The sequence below is a fragment of the Gossypium hirsutum genome, chromosome D07 (genome assembly GCF_007990345.1).
Source record: "Gossypium hirsutum isolate 1008001.06 chromosome D07, Gossypium_hirsutum_v2.1, whole genome shotgun sequence".
NCBI lineage: Eukaryota > Viridiplantae > Streptophyta > Magnoliopsida > Malvales > Malvaceae > Gossypium > Gossypium hirsutum.
In genome coordinates this window covers 20517237-20533260 of record NC_053443.1, presented here as the reverse complement: position 1 = coordinate 20533260, position 16024 = coordinate 20517237, and the positions used below count along the sequence as shown (strand labels likewise).

General features: G+C 37.6%; 1 long non-coding RNA gene across 3 annotated transcripts; it reads right to left on the bottom strand.

The window, feature by feature from the left end:
- Nucleotides 1-11681: 11681 nt before the first annotated feature.
- Nucleotides 11682-14852, bottom strand: LOC121219083 (uncharacterized). Of its 3 annotated transcripts, XR_005915730.1 has the most exons (4): nucleotides 14495-14740; nucleotides 13881-13962; nucleotides 12090-12157; nucleotides 11682-11959 (listed from the first exon to the last, which is right to left on the bottom strand). It is a non-coding gene; the product is annotated as an uncharacterized lncRNA (long non-coding RNA). The 3 variants fall into 3 exon arrangements; XR_005915729.1 differs by having other exon boundaries at nucleotides 12090-13955; nucleotides 14495-14747; XR_005915728.1 differs by lacking the exons at nucleotides 11682-11959; nucleotides 12090-12157 and having other exon boundaries at nucleotides 13654-13962; nucleotides 14495-14852.
- Between the last annotated feature and the right edge of the window lie 1172 nt (nucleotides 14853-16024).

Sequence of the window (16024 nt, the reverse complement as noted above, 5' to 3'; positions counted from 1 at the left end):
AGACCCCAGCAGTTCCAAGGCGATGCTTCAATCCCAATGAATTTTCAACCCGGAGCGGGCTTTAATCCCGGTGATAGCCCGAATAATATTGCGGTCCCAGATCTTGACGAGATGGTTGAAAAGGACAAGGCGAAGGAGGAATTTCCAAAACAATTTGAGGAGAAATGGAAATGGATAGAAGAGAAGTTTAGGGCAATAGAAAGTATCGAAAGCTATGGAACAGATGCAAAGGATCTGAGCTTGGTTCCGAACTTGGTGCTCCCTTACAAATTTAAGATGCCGGAATTCGAGAAATACAACGGGACTAGTTGCCCAGGATCCCATATTACTATGTTTTGTAGAAGAATGACGGGGCATATTAATAATGATCAATTATTAATACATTGCTTTCAGGAAAGTCTTACGGGAGCGGCGTCAAAGTGGTACAATCAGCTGAGCCGAGCTAAAATTGCTACTTGGAGGGATTTAGCACAGGTTTTCTTGAGACAATACAATCATGTCTCAGAAATGATGCCTGACAGGATAACTCTGCAAAATTTAGAGAAGCAATCGAACGAAAGCTTCAGACAATATGCGCAGAGGTGGCGAGAGGTGGCGGTTCAGGTGCAACCACCGCTTTTGGAAAAGGAGATGACGACGCTTTTTATTAATACTTTGAAAGCCCCGTTCATCACTCACATGTTAGGAAGCGCTTCAAGAAATTTCTCAGATATAATCATGAATGGTGAAATGATTGAGCATGCCATTAAAAGTGGAAAAATAGATGGAGGAGAAAATAATAGGAGGGCACCCCCGAGGAAAAGAGAAAATGAAGTGAACAATGTGAATACTTATGGTAGGTCAATTACCGTGAATCAGCCAAAGAAAGTGGTTGCTAATCAACAGGGATCATCAAGACAAGAGTCGGGAGCTAGGCAAACTACTGAAAAGCCCCAATTCACGCCAATCCCGATGTCATACAAGGAGTTGTATCAGACTTTATTCGATGCACATGTTGTTGCTCCTCGTTACTTGAGTCCTCTACAACCCCCGTATCCAAAATGGTACGATACGAACGCGCAATGTGATTATCATGCGGGAATTTCTGGGCACTCGATAGAAAATTGCACGGCCTTCAAGAAGGTAGTAGAAGGACTTATCAATTTAGGTGTTGTCAAACTTGACGACTCACCTAACGCAAAGAATCCGTTACCTAATCACGCAGATAAGGGGGTAAATATAGTTAGTGAAGGTACGGGAGAATAAGTCAAGACTGACATTGCTGAAGTAAAAACTCCATTGAAACGGGTCTGGAAAGAAATGGCGAAAAGAGGGTTGGTTATTTCAGATTCTGAGAAAGGGCATGAGATGGGAAATTATTGTGAATTTCACCATGAAACAGGACATGAAATCCAAGAATGTGAAGGATTCAAGGCCTTGGTTCAAAGCATGATGGATAACAAGGAGATGAGGTTTTATGAAGATGTGAAAGAAATGAGGAGCATATGCGCGACAGAGTTGGGAACAAAGGCTCCAAAAATAAATCATCCTGTGGTCATTATCTCCCGCCCTAAGGGTAATGAGGTTAGGGCTCAGGTAACGCCGAAAATTGTAATCCAGAAACCATCAAATTTCTCTTATAAAGATAACAAAATGGTGCCGTGGAATTACGGGTGTAATGTGACCATTTTGGGAAAAGAAGCAGAAAGAAATCAGGGAATATGTTCTTACGCGCGCAATGAAAAAGGATATGACGCTCAAGCAGAGTCGCCCAGGGAGGAGGATTGGAAGAAAGAGCAGAGGAAAGGGAAAGCAGTAGAAGTTGAGCCATTGGTAAATGAACCAATAAAAGAAGAGGAGGCAAAGGAGTTTTTGAAGTTTTTGAAACACAGCGAATACAGTGTTGTGGAGCAACTGCACAAACAGCCAGCCCGCATTTCGGTATTAGCTTTACTCTTAAACTCAGAAGTACATCGGAATGCACTCTTAAAGGTGCTAAACGAAACATATGTGGCTGACAATATTTCGGTAAACAAGTTGGATCGGTTGATCAACAATATTGGTGCTGACAATTTTATCTTCTTCAATGATGATGAAATACCATCCGGAGGAAGAGGTTCTACTAAGGCCCTGCACGTTACTGTCCGATGCAAAGGGTACACACTCCCGGAGGCCTTGGTTGATAATGGATCTGCACTAAATGTATTGCCTTTGTCCACTCTTAGTCGATTACCAATAGACAGTTCGCACATGAAAGCATGCCAGAGCATAGTAAGGGCATTTGATGGAACGAAAAAGGAGGTTATGGGGAGAATTGAGGTGCCATTAAGGATTGGCCCAGTCACTTATGAGGTGGATTTCTTGGTAATGGATATTAAACCCTCCTACAACTGTCTATTGGGGAGACCGTGGATACACTCAGCAGGGGCAGTACCTTCATCATTACATCAGAAGGTGAAGTTGGTATCGGAGGATCGTTTGGTAACAATAGATGCAGGGAGGATATTATCGCAATGATGACTAGCGATGCACCTTATGTGGACATCAACGATGAGGCACTAGAATGTTCTTTTCGGTCGTTAGAATTCGTGAACGCGATGTTTATTGCGGAGGGAAATAGAATTTCAGTACCGAAAATATCCATGACCACTGAGATGAGATTGCGATTGATGGTAGGAAGAGGAGCCTTACCCGGGAAAGGATTGGGAAAATATCTTCAGGGAAGGATTGAGGCACCAATGCCGAAGGAAAAGTTTGATAGATTTGGTTTAGGGTACAGGCCAGACGTGAAACAGAAGAAGAAAGAAGTAGAGAAGAGACAAGAGAGAAGAAGGGCGCGTTTGAATGGACATGAAGCTAAGTGTGAGCCTTTAACCTTTCCCCACATATCTACATCTTTTGTATCGGGAGGATTTATTCATTCTGAATGTGGAGTGTCCGGTAGCGGCATGGGAGGAATGTTGGAAGATGTTTATACCAACGCCATAGAAGCAACGGAAAGGAGGGCTTTGTTGGAGATCTGCCCTTATGAGCCTGGAAGTGAGCTAAACAATTGGACTGCTGAAGAAATCCCTGTAGTCTTTAGGGCTTATTCAGAGTAATGCTCAAAACATTCCTGTTGTTTGTTGGCCTAGAAACGATATGAAATCTTTTGTGAAATAGGCATTGGGCCTAAATATCATTATTTTAATGAAATACGTGTCTACGTTCATCTCAATCAGTCGTTTTTTTCCTTTTATATTTTTCATTTGGTTGATTGTCTTACAAATAATTCTTTCATTTGCACAAACATATTCATAAATTTATATTCTTGGTATATTCTTTGATATGCCCTCATAGGTCTTCAGATATCAATGACATGAGTGACGCTGCCTCAAACGCGGAGCCTATTTTTGAGCAAGAAGTGTGTTTAGAGGAATCCTGCGACTTTGAAAATGACGAAGATTATGATGCATCTCCGGACTTGTTAAGAATGGTGGAACAAGAGGATAAGCATATTCTACCTCACAGGGAATCATTAGAAATAGTGAGCCTAGAGGATGGAAAGGAGGTGAAAATTGGAACTGAAATCACCGCAAAGACAAGGCAAGACCTCATTAATTTGCTCCGAGAATTCAAAGATGTTTTCGCGTGGTCATACCAAGATATGCCTGGGCTAAGTACTAACATTGTGGTGCATCGTCTGCCCATAAAGGAGGATTGTAAACCCGTTCAACAGAAGCTCAGGAGAATGAGACCTGACATTGTGTTGAAAATAAGAGAAGTCAAAAGACAATTCGACGCTGGTTTCTTACAAAAGGTCAAGTATTCGGATTGGGTAGCCAACATCGTCCATGTTCCCAAAAAAGATGGAAAGGTACGAATGTGTGTGGATTATAGGGATTTGAACAAGGCTAGTCCAAAGGACAACTTTCCACTGCCTCACATTGATACTTTGGTAGATAACACGGCAGGCTATTCATTGTTTTCTTTCATGGATGGTTTCTCTGGATACAATCAAATAAAGATGCATCCTGGAGACATGAGAAAAACCACATTCATTACCTTATGGGGAACATTCTGTTACAAGGTAATGCCCTTCGGATTGAAGAATGCGGGAGCAACGTATCAAAGAGCTATGGTGACTTTGTTTCACGACATGATGCACAAGGAGATCGAAGTCTATGTTGACGATATGATCGCGAAGTCTAGAACGGAAGAAGAGCATGTTCAGGTCTTGAAAAGGTTATTTTTGAGATTAAAGAAATTCCAGCTCAAGCTTAACCCGGCCAAATGCACGTTTGGAGCCAGATCAGGGAAGTTATTAGGCTTCATAGTTAGCAAAAAGGGGATCGAGGTTGACCCAGACAAAGTAAAGGCAATACGAGATTTACCTCCCCCGCGCACTCAGAAGGAGGTTCGAGGTTTCCTAGGGAGGCTGAATTACATTGCTCGGTTCATCTCACAACTGACAGAGAAATGTGATCCAGTATTCCGGCTCTTAAAGAAACATAATCCGGGTGAATGGGATGAAGAGTGTCAGAAGGCTTTCGATAAGATAAAGCAGTACTTGGCTAATACCCCAGTCTTATCACCTCCAAGTCCAGATAGGCCATTGATATTGTATCTAACAGTGTTGGAGAATTCCATGGGATGCGTATTGGGCCAACATGATGAGACGGGAAAGAAAGAAAGGGCAATATACTACCTCAGTAAGAAATTTACCGATTGCGAAATGAGGTACTCATCAATTGAGAAGTTGTGTTGTGCTCTAATCTGGGCGACCCGAAGACTGAGGCAGTATATGTTGTATCACACGACTTGGCTGATTTCAAAGTTAGATCCTTTAAAGTATATGATGGAATCGACTGCTTTGAACGGGAGAATGGCTAGATGGCAGATCTTGCTCTCAGAATTTGATATAGTATATGTCAGTCAGAAGGCCATAAAGGGAAGTGCAATAGCCGATTTCCTAGCTAGTAGAGCCTTGGAGGACTATGAATCTTTGAACTTCGATTTTCCAAACGAGGACTTGATGTATGTGGCGAATACTGAAGCAGATCCTCAAATGGACCATGTATGGAGGCTAAATTTTGATGGAGCTTCAAATGCTACGGGTAACGGAGTTGGGGCAGTTTTGGTATCCCCAAGTGGAGATCATTATCCTGTTGCTAGCAAGCTGGACTTCGATTGTACAAATAACATGGCAGAATATGAAGCATGTATTATGGGCATTCGTGCAGCCATTGAACGGAACATTAAAGTATTGAGAGTATACGAGGATTCAGCGTTGGTGATATACCAACTCAAAGGGGAGTGGGAGACTAGAGATCCTAAGCTAATCGGTTATAGAAAACTAGTTCTTGAATTGGCTGAGGAGTTTGACGATATCACCTTCTATTACCTCCCACGGGAGGAAAACCAAATGGCTGATGCTTTAGCTACTCTAGCTTCGATGATTCAGGTGAATAGACTTGAGGCAATGAGGCCTGTTCAGATGAGTATCTCTGAGACCCCGGCTAATTGCTGCAATATTGAGGAGGAGGGAAAAGATGATTGTCCTTGGTATCAGAGTATCCTACAATATGTGAAGAATCGGGAATACCCTGATCAAGCGACAGAGAATGACAAAAGAACTCTGAGAAAGATAGCCATTGAATATGTCTTAGATGGAGAAGTGTTATATAAAAGAAGGAAGGATCAAGTACTGTTAAGGTGTGTGGATGCTGTGGAAGCCAAGAAAATTTTGGAAGAAGTCCATGAGGGTATTTGTGGGACGCACGCCAGTGGTTTCACGATGGCCAGACAGATCATGAGATTTGGGTACTATTGGCCCACCATGGAAGGAGATTGTATTGATTATGCCAGGAAGTGCCACAAATGCCAAATTTACGGAGACAAAATACACGCGCCCCCTTCACCTCTTCACGTCATGACCTCTCCTTGGCCGTTTTCCATGTGGGGTATGGATGTTATTGGGCCAATATCACCAAAGGCTTCTAATGGGCATCGCTTCATCTTCGTAGTAATTGATTACTTTACTAAGTGGGTGGAGGCTGCTTCATATGCAAATGTCACGAAAGCAGTAGTCAGCAAATTCTTGAAGAAGGAGATCATTTGTCGATATGGAATGCCTGAGAGGATCATATCCGACAATGCGATGAACTTGAATAATAGCACAATAGCTGAAGTTTGTAGCAAATTTAAAATTAAGCATCATAACTCATCGCCGTATCGTCCCAAAATGAATGGTGCAGTGGAGGCGGCCAATAAGAACATTAAAAGGATTGTGGGGAAAATGACTGAAACCTACAAGGATTGGCATGAGAAATTATCATTTGCTCTCCTTGCCTATCGAACATCTGTTAGAACTTCTACTGGGGCAACGCCTTTTTCTCTGGTTTATAGAATGGAGGCAGTATTACCCATTGAAGTTGAAATCCCTTCTCTACGGGTGTTATCGGAGCTACAGTTGGATGAAGCCGATTGGATCCAATCTCGGTACGATCAGTTGAACCTAATAGAAGAAAAGAGGTAAGAGCTATTCACCTTGGGCAAATGTACCAGAAACGAATGATGCGAGCCTATAATAAAAAGGTTCGCCCCCGAGAATTTCGTGAAGGGGACTTGGTACTAAAAAAGATTCTTCCTCTGCAAAAAGATTTTAGAGGAAAATGGATGCCAAATTGGGAAGGCCCTTATGTTGTAAAGAAGGCCTTTTCCGGTGGAGCTTTGATCCTATGCGAGATGGATGGCAAAAGTCTACCAAATCCTGTAAACGCAGATTCCGTCAAGAAATACTTCACTTGAAAGAAAGCGGAACCAAAGTGAAAACCCGTGAAGGGCGCTTTGCTTCCTAAAAAAAAAAAAAGGGACTTTGGAGAGGCTAAGGTGAAAACCCGTAAAGGGCACTTTGAGACCAAAGACGGTTTGAGTCGAAAACCCGAAAAGGGCGACTCAAGTATTGGGCAGGATTGGAACATCAGGACTGGAGCGGATCAAATTTTGATCGGGGGGATATGATGATCTTCCTTTACTTGAACCAACAAGAAAGGATATGCAACGTCTTGAAGCAATTGCAGATCTCCTGAACACCTGTCAAACTCAGAAGGGTCTTCGGAAAGTTTGTACAGAGAAACTCAATCTGCGATAACTGGGGCACCTAGTTCTTATGTGTATTCTTGAAAATACATTCTTTCTTCCTTTCTTTTTGTGAAAATACACATTCTCAATCCACTTCTTTGTTACCTTTCTTTCGCCATCTTTGATGTTTTATTTGAGTTATGATCAGAACCAACTTTATTCTTATCTATTATTATGACCTTTTTGCAAACATGTTGTATTGGAATAATGATTAATGGACTAATAAAACGTTCACAACGGAGGTTTTGCATATTACTCTGAAAAGTTCTAAATAATATAGGAACCTGAAACAGGACTATTGTTTAGAACGCGCCAATTTTAAAGGTTGGAGATATCTAAGAAGGAAGAGTCTAAGTTAAAGACTATCTTTTCAGATGTTGTTGTCTAAACATTGATTGAACAAAATGACAAGATGTCGTGTCGGTGGCAAAGCTTCAATGAACCAAAAAACGATGTTTACCAGGCAAGAAGAAAAGGTCTTCTAGGGGAAGAAAATTTTGCATTTGTGCATTAGCATTTGGTATGACACCTTGGGGATGAGGTAAAGGACCAAAAAGTTTCACATTCAATGTCATTGAATTGCGATAGGAGAAGATTGAGAAAAGCCATACCTTTCCACCCTTGGGTTACAATGGGAGATTGATGGTACAAATTTTATGTCCCAGTGGATTGAACTTTGACGTGCACAGTGGGGGGCAATCAGATTAAGTGTTTCTTTGGATATGCTAATCGAGCAAGAAGGTGGTGTAGCGCGTCAGTGATAAAGCCTTAATAAGCTTTTGTGTGATGATAACCTAAGCATTAAGGAATCGTTTTCATGACATTTTGCATGTCATTCATACACATCTAGTTAGGAGCATTTGTTTCATTTTGATAATGTCATCTTAATCGTTAAGCATAATTAGGTTCATTATAAAAGGTCTTATTCCCCTGAAATTACAGCGGAGCAGATCGAAGACATAATCCTATCTCCCTGAAGTTACAGTGGAGCGGATTAAAATAAAGGATCTTATTTCTCTGAAGTTACAGCAGAGCAGATCGCACCAGGTCTTATCTCCCTGAGGTTACAGTGGAGTAGACCGAAGACTTTCAGATCTTATCTCCCTGAGATATCAGCGGAGCAGATCAAAGATAGTAATCCTATCTCCTTGAGATTACAATGGAGCGGATTAAAGGATCTTATCTCTCTGAAGTTACAGTAGAGAAGATCACATCAGGTCTTATTTCCCTGAGGTTACAGTGGAGTAGAACAGAGAATTTCAGATCTTATCTCCCTGAGGTTACAGTGGAGCAGATTGAAGCCAGAGATCTTGTCTCCCTGAGATTACAACGGAGCAGATCGAAGACACTATCCTATCTCCCTGAAGTTACAGTGGAGCGGATTAAAATAAAGGATCTTATCTCTCTGAGGTTACAGCAGAGTAGATCGCATCAGGTCTTATTTCCCTGAAGATGCAGTGGAATAGACTGAAAACAACAAGTCATGTCCCCCTAAAGTTGTAGCGGAGCGGACAGTAGATAGCAATTCTTATCATGTCTAATCTTATTCCCCTAAAGTTGTAGTGGAATAGATGGAAGCGAAGTCACAAACCTTATCTCTCTGAAGTTGTAGTGGGGCAGGTTGAAGATATGAGTCCGATCTCCCTGAAGTTGTAGTGGGGCAGGTTGAAGATATGAGTCCGATCTCCCTAAAGTTGCAGTGGAGCGGGTCAAAATGATGGACCTTACCCCCTGAAGTTACGACAGAATGGATTGAAGTTACAAGACATCTCTCTGAAGTTGCAGTGGAGTGGATTGAAGCAACACGACACATTGGATTGGAATGAGACTACTTGAAGAAGAGAAGCGTCAAGAGAAGTCAAGAATCGACGAGACCGGGCAAAATTGGTCTTTCTTAGTCTTTGCTCTGTTCTCGTTACACGACAACGAGCAAAGAGGGGCAGCTGTACAAGCCCAATTTTTAGCCTGGGGCCCAATTACAAAAAACAAAAACCAAACCAAATTAAACTAACCCACCAACCCAACTAGCCTAACCCGGAGCCCAAAAACTCGAACGGCCCAATACCCGAGCCCAATTCCCCCTAAAAACCTAACTAGGGTTTCAGAAAAATGAAACCCTAGCCAAACCTAGCGCCGCATCCCTCCCTCTGCCGTCTGCCTTGTCCCATCGCCACCCACCGTGCCTAGCTTCATCAACACCTGCAAAATGGCAGAGAAAGTCGGAGCACACAACAGATAATGCAAAGAATACAACTAAAATACAATGTAAATGGGATATAAAAGAAAAGCAATATCTCTGTAAATGGGATGGACACTACACTTTCAAATCGAAAAAAAGAAAAAACAGATCAAAAGGTTGACTCCGATTGATTCTTCTCTGTTCTTGTTTCTTATTTACTTTATTCTTCATCTATTGTTTATTTTTATTTTTCTGTTTATATTTTTTGCATTCGTTCAACAAAGAAAAAGAAGTTAAAAGGGAGAGGATAAATACCTTACCGCTTCGACGGGCTGGTGTCGGAACCCCACCCTCGCCGTCGTTGGATTCAAACCGAAAGGGGCATCTCATCCCTCTTCCTTTTGGTCTTGTGGCTGAGAAGGCTTAGCCTTCGGGGACGCTTCAAAAAGAGAAGGCAAATGGGCCGTTCTCGCGTAACTCCGGCCACTGGCCTTGGAGGCGGAGACGGTGGCCTGGGTTTAAGGGCTGTGGCAGGGAGAGAGAACCAGAGGGTGTCTCTGTTTTTTTTTAAAAATGATGTAGGTTTTAGTTTTTTTTCTTTCCTTTTATTTTTATAAGACCCGAAAACCCGTCCTTAATGGGTCTAAGATCCGCGCGTTCAGGCTCGGAGGGACTATTTGCACATCCGGTCCCTCCGCTCATGCAATATGGCGCGATCTAGTCCCATTCAAATTTTTAAATTTGGCTATTTGCTTTTTATGCGTTTCGATTTAGTCCAGTGCGGAGCACATGCGCATAAGGTTGGGGAAAATTGCTCAATCGATCCCCCTTCTTCTGCGCGCATCGCAAATCGATCTTGTGGCCTTATCTTATTTTGATTTCTCCCCTGGTATTTTGTTTTGTTTTCAGTTTAATCCTATCATTTTATTTATTATTGAGTTTATTATTATTATTATTATTATCATTATTATTGCATTTTATTTATTTATTTGTACCATTTTTTATATATATATACATACATTAACATACGTTTTACATATATGTATATACTTATGTTCTTTATGCTTTATAATTTTTTTATATATATACATAGATATGCGTATTTGTTTTTTTATGTATATATAGATATATATACCTTCATATAATTTATAATTTAAATATATAGATGCACATACATAAATATTTCATTTTTATAATTCATATTGTTATCATTGTTATATTTGATATTTATTTATTCATTTATTGAAGCGTTTATTATTTTTATGGAATGCTTTAGATTTTTTATTCGTCTATTATTTCATGTATCTTTGATTCGTTTATTACGTATTTTACTTGGTGCTCATTTTAGTTGTGCTTGTATTATCTCATTTACATTGTCATCATTATCATTATTTTGCTTTTATTTTTTACTCAAATTTATCAAAAATGAAAATTTTAAAAATAAGTAATATTCGGTATTTTGGATCTTCGAGAGAATCGAGCGCTAACGTACTGGATTCCGACTTTCTTCGTTGAATTTAAATAATCGGGATTACTCTTTTTTAAAAATGATAAAAAGCTCGTTATCGAGAATTCAATATGTTGTGTCCTAACGCATTGGATGTGACATGTTGTTTCCTCGAGACGAGGATTTTTCGAAATAAATACCATATTTAATGTTTAATATTTTGAAAAAATTGTGCCCTAACGTATTGAGTTGCGATTTCTTCATTTGATTTAAACAACTGAATATTCTTTTAAACTTTATTACACGAATCTTTTCAAACTTAAGTTTTAAATGATCTCGAAAATAAAAAAGATCGTGTCTTAACTCACTGGACATGATCCCCTTTTTAATCCAAGATAATTAAATATCTTTTAAATAAGTAAATTTTGACATTCATTCGCATATCGGGAATTCGAGACATTGTGTCCTAACTTACTGGATATGATGCTTTCTTTCTCGATTAACGTGAAACGTGCCCCTCTTTTCCCAAAATTTTCAACACTTTAATACAAGGATCGTATTTTTAAAATTCTTTTAAATTCTCAATTTTCGACATTAAGACATTAAGTAATCAACTAGGTACCAATTTTGGGCGTATCGAGGGTGCTAATCCTTCCTCGTGCGTAACCGACTCCCGAACCCATTTTCTAAATTTCGTAGACCAAAACCGTTGTTTTAATAAAATCAAACCGTTTATTATAACAACCATTTTTCGAAGTAATCCAATCACACCTCATAAAAAAGGGATTGGTGGCGACTCCCATTTTTGTTTTCATTTTCCAAAACCCAAGTCGACCCCGTTTTTCATCAAAAAAAAAGGTGTCAACAATCATGATTTCGGAGTTATTAGAACACAAAACGTACATGTATTTCTCACATACCTTACCTACATCACATACAGACACATATCGAAAGATGTCACATTTTAAGTCTTATTTAAGCCAAACGAACCCCATATAAGGTCTAATTATGAATTTCAAAGTCAAACGGGCCAAGGTAAAAATTTCCAAAAAAACGGGCCCTCACACACCCGTGTAACCGAAACGACCTAACTGGCCCAGCCTATGTGGCCCACACGCGACCGTGTAACATTGATAGAATACTTTTCAGCTTTACGTCGTTCGCTGTTTTTACAAAATCAAGTCACACACCTTTGATTTCTGAAGTGAACACAGTGACAATAATTTTAGTACCTAAAACGTCAATTAAAAGCAAACACTATGCATCAATATACTAATTTCAAGCCACAAAATGGACCACAACCACTATCCAAAAACCTTAACCAAATGAATCAGCCCCAAAACGCAAACATTAATCACTTACCATTGATAGAAACAGTGGTATAAACACCTAACTTCCTGGAGAAACGTCAAACACCTCACGATCTTCTCCTAATAGTGCATGAAAAACAATTAGGCTAACAAATCCATCTCTTTGCGACGAAATAATGGGATACTAACATCAAAGTATTCAAAACCTTATCGAACCTTAAAATACGCACCCCAAACCTAATAATATCACCATAGCGAAATGACAAGATGGAAAAAGAAAACTTTGGGAGTAACCACAAATTTGGCACAGTTGTTAATTCACAGTAGCATCAAAGAAGAAAAGAAGGAAGAAAAATAAGAGAGTATTTTTTTTCTAATAGCAGTTGACATGAAACAAATGAGAAGAATGGAGAAAAGTTGAGAGGTGGGCAGTTGAGTGGGAGAGTATTTTGGGGAGGGATTTTCTCATAAAAAATAAAAAGAAAATAAAGTTTAAAAGAAAATCCCAACTTATTAGATTTTTTTTGTTAACTTATCAATTAACTAGAGTTTAAATTTGACCCAAACACTCACACATGGACGACAGAAGTAGGAAATTAACAAAAAGTTCTCGTTTGCACGCGTAGGGATTCAAATACAGGACCAAAGGGTAAGCTGACACCTTACCACTGAACCAACAGGTTCATTCTTTTCAATAGATGTGCATAAACTTGAAGATAGTGGTTGGGACAAAAATTTCAAGGAAAAGGATTCGAACTCAGAATCTCTCACACACAAGCACAACACTTAACCACTAAACCAGATGAATTCACTTGTCAAAATTTTTAAAAGGTTTCACTAACCCCATTTCTACTAACCTGATTTTTGGGATGTGACAACCATATTCATTGAATTGAAGACTAAGCTACTCAATTAAAAACACTAACCCTAACATTATTAATTCTCAACTATACTTTCAACAACAAGCTCAAGTATTGGCTAATCGATCCAACCATTTATTAGCGAACGACATGCTAACTAGACTCCTTCGGTGATTGTTAACCTTAGCCTCCAATTCGGTCTCTCGACCCATTGAATCCCATAGTTCACAATTAGAATTGCAGTTCCTGCTTCTAGGCCCTAGCACACATTGGGTCTCTGAACTCAACAATGCTTGACATGGTTGATTGGTCTAGATACCTAAAGTTAGTCTCTGTTTTCCCTAGCTAACCTATTTCAACTAGAGTTAGTCCTCATTTTCCCTAGTCTATGATTTTACCTAAGGATGTTAGTCATAGCCAAATTAAGCATATAAATCAACACAAAAAAATTCCATAAATCATCCAGTCAACAATTATTCCAACTTCGCAATATCTCATAGAGTTCACAATCGACCAATTACCTGCATTACCCAATCATGAAAAAAATAGAAAATACTGTAACACCCCTAACCCCAAACCGTCGCCAGAATAGGGTTACGAGGCATTACTAGACATATCAGATAATTTACAATAATTCTTAAATAACAAACATATTAAAATAAATCATAAATTCATATGTTTGTTTACCAATTGACTTCATTTTTTTTATAAATTTCGGCAGCATTTCTACTTATTTTTATATAAAATCTCCTGCAATTAAAACCATAACATTTTCAAATATAATCAAATAAACCAATTCATGTCACATTCTCATTTTCTATTCTAAATAACTTCTAATCAAACTCAATCAACATAATATCAATTTAAATTTAACAATGTACTAATTAAATAAAAATAGATAAACTTCTTTCATTATAATTCATAAACTTATAATACTAAAACATAATAATCTTTATACACATCCTATGTACTTGCCACATTACCAAAAGAAAATATACATCACCAAAGTTATGCTGAGGCCGGGATTAATCTGGATGCTGAACCCGGACCTTTGACTTCTATCGACTTGCGCAAAAAAACAACCGTACGCTGAGTATTTCATACTCATTGGTATTACCATAATTCAAATTATAACAATAATAAACATATAATGCATAAATCTTATATACAAATTTTAATTCAATATCTCAACAATAGCAATTCATCAAACAATATCATATATCCACAATTTAAATTTGGACATATCATGAACCTTAGGTTCATTCTTCAATTTCATATCACATTTCAATTCACAATTTACCCTTTTCATTTCATTTCAATATCTCATTTAATCAACTCGTTTGGTTTATCATTTTATCATTTACCCTATTAACAATATCAGATATCTTACTTTAGACATTCTTGGAGATTCAAAAACGGTTGTATCAAAATGTCAAAGGAAAATCGCGACAGATCAGAAATAGGAGCAATCATCAGTGATATTCAAGCTTTAAAAGGTTTGTTTCAAAATATCAGATTCTTCTTTATACCAAGGACTGGAAATTTCGAAGCACATAGATTAGCAAAAGAAACACTCAAGAAGGGAGAGGAACAATACCTGGAAGGAGAGACCTTAAGAGCATTCTATGAAGAGCAAGACCCAAATGGACTGGATTATTCGGAGAAAAGGGAAAGGAGATAAGTTTTGATTTTGGAAAGGGTGAAAGACGTTTGAGATGAAAGAAGAAATGTCTGTTAGTAAAATTAATCAGAGAGGCAAAAGATTTGAAGGGATTTGGTTTTACTTTTCAGTGGCCTTGGACAGAGGAAAAGACAGCATGATTAATGCAGGCTATTGACCGCTCGGCTGGAGTTTTTTATTTTTAATTTTGTTTTGCTTTTGTGGGCTAAACTGATGTAAGGCCGTTTTCTTGTTTTTTAAGATTCAATTATTGGGTCTAGCCCAATATGGACAATTGTGTTTTATTTCCATGCTTTAATACTGTCGAATTTAAAAAAAAAACTACTTCATCAAAAAAAATCTTTTAATATAATAATTTAATTAATAAATATCTTTTACTTAAATTTTAAGTAAATAAATAAATGTAATACACTTGTATTTTATTTTTACTACACACTTGGCAAAATCATAATTTATTATTACCCAAAAATCTTATACTAATTATTTAATTATTAAATATCTTTTAATTTAATAATAACTAATAATAAATAATAAATATCTTATACTAATTAATAAGCAAATTAAATTTACAAACTACAAATATATACATATTTTAATTACACATGTATTATTTTATCACCATCCATTTGTCTACTATTTACTTTATTTAATAATAATAATAATAATAATATAAAACCATAACAATGGTTAATAATTATAATAATAATATATATATAATATTTATGTATAACTCAAATAAAATCTTAGATTTTAATGCTTGTATGCCGCCTCATTTCATATAAATGGTTTAATTTCCATTTTAGCCCTTTTTACTTTCTTTTAATCTATAATTAGGCTTTCATTTTTTATTCAATTTGATCCTTTTCCTAATTACTTTAAATTAAGTTATATTCACTAAATAAAAATCTAATTAAACACACAACTAGTCTCGTAAATATTTCTAATAATTATTTTCGAACTCAATTTACTAAGACGGAGGCCTGTTATTATACTTTTTCGATGCCCGTGAATTTTGGGTCATTACAAATACATTAAGATATAACATTATATCACAATTTAAAAGAAAGAAATTAAAGAAAAAGAGAGAAATTCTCAAACAAAAGTGATGAGGAGATCCATCCAAATCTCTAGCTTTTCAAAAGTTAAAGTTATCCATGCCTAAGCTTGAAATCTTCAACTTCATTGGGAGTTTAAGTTCAAATACAAAAGAAAACAAAAAGAGAAACTAAATGCAAGCTAAAATTACAAGAATCTAATTTAATTACAAATGAAATGCAAATACTCTCTAAAAAAGTTGCTAACCAAAAGACTAATCTAAGAAAATGAACTTTGCTATTTCTTAATTGTAGAAGAAATGGTGTTTATACCATAAGCTATGGAGTAGAAAAATGTCTTATTTTCCCTTCATTAAACAACTCTTTGAAGCACAATGTCGCAACATTGATG